A 9,296-nucleotide genomic window follows, 5' to 3' on the forward strand; every position below is an offset into this window, starting at 1 on the left:
TGTGTGCCATGTGCATGCATGTACACAAAAATTGTTTTTAAATTTTTGAGCTATATATTTTTAATATACAGTGTTACAAAATAAACATTACTATTTTTAATAATTTACTTATTTTTTTATGTGCTTTCGTGTTTTGCCTGCATAATGTCTGTGTGAGGATGTCAAATCTTGGAATCACAGACAGTTGTTAGATGCCATGTGGATGATGGGAATTGAACCTGGGGTCAGTGCTGTTAACCAGTGAGCCATTTCTCCAGCCCCAAGCATTGCTATTCAACAACGGAAGAATAGGGGCTTAGCAAGGAGACCTCAGACCAAAGCAAGTCCAAAACCCATTGGAGCAAACACCAAGTCCTAAAACTCCAAGTCTGAATTTGGAGATCTTGGTCTCATCTGGACTCCAGAAGCTCAGGTAGCCTTGCCCAGCCGACTCTGCTGCAAGCAGAACATACCTTTTTAATGAAAGTTCCACTCCATACACACTCCTTTCCTTTTTTTTTTCTTTTTTATAGCTTTATGTTGGGGGCACAAAAGGTCTTTGCACCCACAGATCACTAGGGAAACCAGGAATGTTAAAACATGCAGGGGCCTCTGCTCAACAAAGGAGATTAAAATGCCATCTAGAAAGCCGGGAGTGGATAATTTTAATAACCTGATAACCTTTTTGCTATCTGTGGAGGTAGACCCCATTCAAAATGTTTATCCCAGACTCTACCTCTAGATCTTTATCTTTAGCTCCCAGTTATGAGAACCCATCCTTAGAGGGGAATGTCATATATACTTTATAACATGCTGAACGCTGTGCTAGCTCTGTCAGAAACCACCCAGGTTCTAGGCCTTTTAGCTATAGAGCCCAAACTCATGGTCCCATGCACTTTTCAAAGGAATCTCTATGTAGTCACACCTTAAGCTTTTTTTGTGCACCTGGGTTGGAATGATTGTTGTGTAGGAACTTTCCCCCAAATTATGCTGTGTTTTAACAAGCTGGCCCTGAACTGTCTGGCATCAGACCGCCTGAAGTTTGATGCAGGTTAATGTAGTAAATTTGAACAGAGTTTTCATGCCTCCCTCTTTGCGGTTTCATTCCTGACTTCTGTGACAGACATCTGCAGGGAACCCCCTCAACTTTACTTATTGGAGGAGCTTGTGCATGTCCCAGAAGACAAGTGGAGGTAAAAGGAAAATTTGCAGGAGTTGGTTCTCTCCTTACACCATGAGGGCTCTGGGGGAACAACCCAAGTGGCCAGGCTTTAACCCCAAGTTCCTTTTACCTTCTGAGCCTTTCTGGTTGGCCCATACCCAGTTTTCTTTGGTGGATACCTCATGGTTCTGGCATCTCCAATATCCTGAGATTTCCAGGTTTTTACTGCAACTCAGACTTTATTTTCAGTTTCATGTAGTGGCCTCTCAGGGCCTCCATGCAGGAATTTCAACTCTGCCACACATTACCTGGCCACAGTGGCTCTTTGGAAGTGTAGTACAAGATTCTACAATATCTCCAACCTCATCTTTCATTCTGTCAAAACCAATACCACGTGGATGATGCTGCCAAACAGAGTAGGGAACTGCAGTTGGAACAGCCTCTGTCTGACAACTGCGGGGAAACACATCCTTCCCTAGGCTTCTGATTTTGAGGAGCAGGGAACCCTTTCAGTAGTGATATAAACTCCTTTCATATGAAATTGCATTTCACAAGTTGAAATCTTTGCTCAGTCAGCTGTTGACCTGGGGTGGAGCACTTTTCTAATCTGTGCAGTGCAGGGCAATAGGTTTCTCTTTTTACCAGTTCCAGCCTTTAGCACGAATAATAAAAACCCAGAGACAGATGTTGAGGTTCAACCTGAAAGTCAGAAAAGCAAAACAGCCAGCCACTGGCTCTTACCTTCACCTCAGTCCAAAATAGTGATCCTGCCTCCGGGAATCTCAGAATGAGACTGTCTGAGAGCTGCCTCCTCCTGTTTTATATTCCTCTCTAGGGCTGGGATAAAGGCTGTGCACCACTGCCACTTTCTATGTGTGTCTATGACAACTAGTGTGGCTACTGGGATTAAAGATGTGTGTCACCACTGCCCCGTCTGTCCAGCTGATTGTTTTACTCTCTGATCTTCAGGCAACCTTTATTTATTAAAATGCAAATGAAATATCACTTCACCAGCCCTTTTTCAGCACCTGTCTTGGCTGCAACATCAAACTTACTTGAACTTTTTATCTTGGAATCTGCACATTTTTATACCTGTCTACACCATTTCTGGTACCACTTTTCTGTATTAGTTACTTGTTTGGTTGCCTGTGAAAAAAGCACTGAGAAGTCATTTAGGAAAGACTTTGTTGGGGCTGAGGAGATGGCTCAGAGGATAAGAGCACTGGCTGCTCTTCCAGAGGTCCTGAGTTCAATTCCCAGCAACCACGTGGTGGCTCACAACCATCTGTAGTAAGATCTGGCGCCCTCTTTTGGCCTTCAGGCATACTTGCATGCAGAATACTATATGTAATAAATAAATCTTAAAAAAAAAAAAAAAAAAGGAAAGACTTTGTTTTGGCACACAGTTCCAGAGTACACTCTATTGTGGTAGAAAAGTTATGAGAACAAGATCTTGAGACAGTTGGCAATATTACAAATGAAGTCAGGGAACACATGGCTATAAGTGCTAGTGTTCAACCCTATAAATATTTTGTTGTGTTTGGTTTTTGTTTTGGTTTTTTGTTGTTGTTTTTTGTTTTGGTTTGGTTTTTTTGTTTTTTGTTTTTCAAGGCAGTTTTTTCTCTGTGTAACATTCCCAATTGTCCTGGAACTAGTTCTTGTAGACCAGACTGGCCTTGAACTCACAGAGATCCGCCTCCCTCTACCTCCCAAGTGCTGGAACTAAAGGTGTACACTACCACAACCTGGCTGTATTGATATTTTGTTTGTGATCTAACAAACAAAGCTTACCTGAAGATCAGAGTGCAGAGCTAAGCCACTAGTTAGCTGTAGATACCAGGCAGTGTTGGCACACACCTTTAATCCCAGCACTCCGGAGACAGAGGCAGATGGACCTTTGTGAGTTCAAGACCACCCTGGGCTTCGTGAGACTAAATCTACCTAAAAGAGAAAGAGCTCACACTGTAGGCAGAGACTGCTTTTTTGTTTCCCACCCACCTAGGCCCAATACAATCACACAGAAACTATATTAATTGTAATACGATTTGGTCAATAGCTTAAGCATATTTCTAGCTAGCTCTTACATCTTAAATTAACCCATTTTTATTATTTTAGATTTTACCACAAGGATTGTGGTTTACCAATAAGGTTCCTGGGTGGCTGTCTTCTTTGGCAGCTGCATAGCATCTCCCTGACTCCGCCTGCTCTCTCTCTCGCTCTCTCTCTCTCTCTCTCTCTCTCTCTCTCTCTCTCTCTATATATATATATATATATATATATATATATATATATATATACATTTGGTTTTTCAAGACAGAGTTTCCCTGTAGTTTCTAGAGCCTGTCCTGAATCTAGCTCTTGTAGACCAGGCTGGCCTCGAACTCAGAGATCCGCCTGCCTCTGCCTCCCGAGTGCTGGGATTAAAGGCGTGCGCCACCACCACCCAGCTCTCCTATATATTTTTGTTCAGATTTTTCTCCTGATTTTACTCTGTTAAGCCATTGGTTGAAAGCAGCTTCTTTATTAACCAATGGTAATAAAACATATTTATAGCATCACACGAAGGTGATCCCAGCACCGCCTGGCAACATGATTTTTTTATGAAAATTTGAGGCCTTCAGCACATTTCCAATCAATAATTGATATATTTCTGCATTTATTTTGTGCTAGAGGACCTGGCTAGACCTGTATGGGATCAGATTGTACTATGTATACGGGGTGATGCCTATTCCTGATTGTATCTTGCAACTGAATAAATAATAAAATCAATTCTGTATTATCTGGTATAAATTCAATGGTTTCAATATGCAAAGCAATCCTTTCTATATATTGTGAATTGGTAACTATGTTGAGAGGTTCTTTAAAATCCCTTAGTACCATGAGACTAGCATATAATTCTGACTTTTGGACAGAATCATAAGGACTTTGTTCCACTTTACTTAAATTTTCTGATTTGTAGCCTGCCTTTCCTTATTTATTTGCATCAGTATAGAATGTAGGGGCTCCAGTTATTGGTGTGTCCTGTAAAATGTGAAGAAGGATCCAGCTAGTTCTCTTTATAAGTTGAATTATCTTACTTTTGGGATAGTTGTTGTTAATCTCTCCCAAAAAATTACTACAAAATCTTTGCCAGGGTTCACTGTCTTCCCATAATTTGTCAATTTTATCATTATTAAGAGGTACTATAACTTCTGCTGGGTCTGTTCCTGAATGGTCAGTGACTGTCCTTTGTAATATCTTGTAATATTTTTCTGAGAAACATAAGTTAATTTATGGTTTGTCTCAAGGAAAAGAGCAAATTGGCCTACTGGTGTGTTACATTTCCAACAGGATAAAATTTCATAAATCTTCCCAAATGTTTGTTTCTGCTGTTCTCTAGAGAAATATAATGCAAATGGTCTTTTTTGTAGTCCCAGTCCAATTAAAGATTAAAGCTGGCTTTGGAGTTAGAGAGTGACTCTCTCCTTCTCTAAGCCCAAGCATGCTTATTAAAATGAAATCCAAAATCTCTGTCACATGTCAGAAGAGCCATGATGGGGACAGAAGAACAACAAAATTTAGGGCTGGAGAGATAGCTCAGCGGTTAAGAGCACAGACTGCTCTTCCAGAGGTCATGAGTTTAATTCCCAGGAACCACGTGGGGGCTCTCAACCATCTGTAATGAGATCTGGTGCCCTCTTCTGGCCTGCATACATGCAAGCAAAATACTGTGTACAAAATAAATAAATAAATCTTTAAAAAAAATTAAGTACTATTTTATTGCTACTAATCCCATAATCCTTTGGTTTTTATATTGACCCTTTGATAGCTTTTAGGTATACGATTTTTAAGATTAATATGTATATTAAACTTTTTGTCATGATATTAATGGTCATATAGAGTACTAACTAATTCTAGAAAAAGGTTTCGTCTACCTTCCTGTACATGATATCAGGTTTGATTCTCTATCAGTTTTCTGCAGTGAACCATGAGCACGCCTAGCAGCTACCTTTGAAGACTCCATAAGGAGGATGGGGCCCCACAATGGCAACTGCTCCAGGTCTATGGTGACACCACTAAGCTGAAAAATACCACCTAAGGATCAGCTTTGGACTACCAACTTCTCAGAAAAATTTCTAGGTGGCTATCTAAGATGATCCAGCCTAACAGACTACACTAGCTAGGATTTGAGACAAGCCCTGCACTTTCCTATTACGCAGAGACTAAAAACAAATGATACAGCTACCTCTATCAAGACTTGACAATCAACCAAACATTTTTCTTTTCAGGATTCCTTAAAGATACTGTCACACACAGCCCAACAGTAGGAAATAAATTTAAGGATATGATGGTGGTGTTTGGTCATTCAGTGGATTATGGATGTTTGTTATTGTTTAGGAGGTTAGTTACAAATTATTACTGGTAATGCTCAGGAAAAAACTTAAAGGAAATTAGTTTTAACATTCTTGTTTTGAAAAGAAAAAGGGAATATAGATATTATAGGATAAAAGGGTAGATTATTGAATCTACTCTGAAAAAAGGAGGCTATAGATATGAGAAGATAAAAGGTAGATTATTGAGTCTATTTTTAAAAAGCAATTACTAGTTTTAAATGTTTTACATTGGATTGGACTTTTGTATATTGTATACAAATTCTGTATATTGAGATTTTAATTTTGTTAGAATATACTGTACATACATATCTACTCTTGTTCAAAGTATTGTGCCTATATAACTCATTTAACAATGTAATGCAAATTTCTAGTCCTTAAAAATTATTATTACCAACTGTTTAGGATAATAAGAAAATGCAGGTTAGTAGTTAGTCACCTAGTATAAATGAACTTGTAGTCACATTAGGTATGTTTTCAAGGTTATTCAAGGATATATTTTAGATATACATGTCATCCTCAAACACCAGAAATCTACAGAATACGGCACTTATGATATTTTAATAACCTAGTTTCTTTTTTTGTTTTTTTGACAATGAGACATGTCTGCTTCTGGTAGCACCAATCTATTTCAGAGAAGATGATGGGCATCAAAGAAAGTAAACTCCATGTGGAAAAAAGTAAGCCACTGAGCAAGAAAATGCCCTTGCCTCAACTGCTGATAGTGTGCTGTCCTAATTGGACAACCAGAACACAAAGGAAAGTGACTGCCAAACATAGTCAAGAAAAGAAGGGACATCCCTTCAGAATATGCTGCTTCACAGAAAAGTCTGTCCAGTATGCTAGGCCTGTAGGCTGAATATGGATGACCCAACATTGCGGAGGAACCTTGGGTGACTGTTCAAGCAGTCAGGTGTTTCTGTCATTACTCAAGGTTTTTGAAAGTCATTTGCTCACACTTCCTGTTTACTCAGTTAATATTATTTCCTTTTTGGGTTTCTGAGGGAGTTGAAGAATAGATAGTTATAGTGTTCCTTGTTTATCTGACACAGAAAGCAAGTTATGATTACAAAATAAATTAGGTTCAAGACTTTGGAATCACCAAGATATGATAGCTATGGAGTATTTTCTCTGAATTTGTCAAATGTAAATGGACTTGTTGATGTACTCATTGCCTATATATATTGTATGTAGTTATTGTACTTACTATATATAGTTTTTCTTATATTAGTTATAGCCTTTTTATTTTAGACAAAAATGGAAAATATAGTGATATTTTATTCATGTTTTAATAAATAAAACTTGCCTAAAGATCAGAATGGAAACACTAAGCCACTAGAGGTCAGGCAGGGGTGGCACACACCTTTAATACCAGCACTTGAGAGGCAGAGATAGAAAGATCTCTGTGAGTTCAAAGCCACCCTGGACTACACAAGATCAATGCAGAAACAAATCCAAGTGGTAGTGCCTAACTTTTAATCCTAGCACTAGAGGGAATATAAAATGAGAGGAGAGAAAGGCATAGTCTGCTTAGTTTATGGTCACCCATTCTTGGTTGATGTGGAGTGTCCTTCTGTATAAGTGTTGCTTTTATTGATTAATAAATAAAGCTGTTTTGGCCGATGGCTTAGCAGAGTAAAGCTAGGCAGGAAAACCGAACAGAGGGCCAACTTTTAAGAGAACATCAAAGCATTATTATTTAGGTAATATTGTATTAGTAAACATGTGTTTTAAAAATGTGGTTCACTCTACTTCTATATGATTGAAGTTGTTTTTTGGGTTTGGTTTTTTTAGACAGAATTTCTCTGTGTAATCCTGGCTGTCCTGGAACCCCCTCTGTAGTCAAGGCTGGCCTCAAACTCAGAGCTCCACCTCCCTCTGCTTTCCAAGTACTGGGATTAATGGTGTGCACTATTACCACCTGGCTGACAGTGTTTTTCTAAATTAAAACATTGATTTTTTAAATTTTTTTTTGTTGTTTTTTCGAGACAGGGTTTCCCTGTAGTTTCTAGAGCCTGTCCTGGAACTAGCTCTTGTAGACCAGGCTGGCCTCGAACTCAGAGATCCTCCTGCCTCTGCCTCCCGATGATTTTTTTAATTTTGAAAAATTTTAAATCTTTGAACTGATTGTGATGGTGCATGCCTGTAATTCCAGCACTCAGAAGAATAAGGCATCAGGAACAGGAGGTCAAGGCTATATCTATATCCTTGGCGAAAGATCAAGTTTGAAGGCAGCTTGGGCTACCTTCTATGATGAAAAACACCTACAGAACAAATCTGGCAAAGACTAGTAGAGGAGCTGGAGAGGTGGCTCAGTTAAGAGCATTTATTCTTCTTGCTGTGGTTTTGTTTTGTTTTGTTTTAAATATTTTTTATGGTTTATTTAACTTAATTTTATGTGCATTGGTGTGAAGGTGTCAGATCCCCTGCAACTGGATCTTCAGACAGTTGTAAGCTGCCATGTGGGTACTGGGAATTGAACCCAGGTCCTCTGGAAGAGCATTCAGTACTCTTAACCACTGAGCCATCTCTCCAGCCCCCCTTGCTGTGTTTTGTTGTTGTTGTTGTTGTTGTTGTTTTGTGCTTTTTTCTTTTTTTAATTATTTATTATGTATACAATATTATGTCTGTGTGTATGCTCTAAGGCCAGAAGAGGGCACCAGACCTCATTACAGATGGTTGTGAGCCACCATGTGTTTGCTGGGAATTGAACTCAGGACCTTTGGAAGAGCAGGCAGTGCTGTTAACCACTGAGCCATCTCCCCAGCCCCCCCCCTTGCTGTGGTTTTGTTGTTGTTGTTGCTGTTGTTTTTCTGAGACAGGGTTTCTCTGTATAGTTTTGGAGCATGTCCTGGAACTCAAAGAGCATTTATTCTTGCAGAAGACCTGGGATTGGTTCCCAGCACTACCATGACAGCTTTCAACCATCCATAACTCCAGTTTTGGGGGATATAATGCCCTCTTCTCACCTCCGAGGCATGCATATGTCGTACAGAAATACTTGCAGACAGAACACTCATAAACTAAAAAATGTTTTAAAATCTTTTTTAAGCCAGGCAATGGTGGTGCACACTTTTAATCCCAGCACTTGGGAGACAGAGGCAGGCAGATCTTTGTGAGTTCGAGGCCAGCCTGGTCTACAAGAGCTAGTTCCAGGACTGGATCCAAAGCAACACAGAGAAACGCTGTCTTGAAAAAAAAGCTAAGTAGACTGTGGTGGGAGATGGCTTAGTTGCTAAAGTGCCTGCATATAGACTTGTGCTCAGATCCTCAGAATGTAGACAGAATCTGAGTGTGGCCGTACATAGCACTATATCCTGTCACTGGAGGAGCAGAGACAGGAGGATCCTTGGGGTTGCTGGCCACCCAGGTTCAGTAAGAAGCCCTATCTGAAGAAATTAGGTGGAAAAGCAGCAATTAAAAAAGACACGGGTGATGGTTATTTTTGGTTATCAATTTGACTGTATCTGGAATTAACAAAAATCAAAAAGTGGGGCACACCTGTGGGGAATTTTTTGCTTAATTTGAAGTGGTAACATCCACTTCTAATCTGGATCTTTGAAGTGGGAATGTATACCTTTAATTTGGATCTTTTGAGGTGGAAAGAGCAGCCTGTAATATGGGTCACACCTTTTGCTGGAAGCCTATATAAGAAAAAGGAAGGGCTGGAAAGATGGCTCAGAGGTTAAGAGCATTGCCTGCTTTTCCAAAGGTCCTGAGTTCAATTCCCAGCAACCACATGGTGGCTCACAACCATCTGTAATGGGGTCTGGTGCCCTCTTCTG

The sequence above is a fragment of the Arvicola amphibius genome, chromosome 6, assembly GCF_903992535.2.
Source record: "Arvicola amphibius chromosome 6, mArvAmp1.2, whole genome shotgun sequence".
NCBI lineage: Eukaryota > Metazoa > Chordata > Mammalia > Rodentia > Cricetidae > Arvicola > Arvicola amphibius.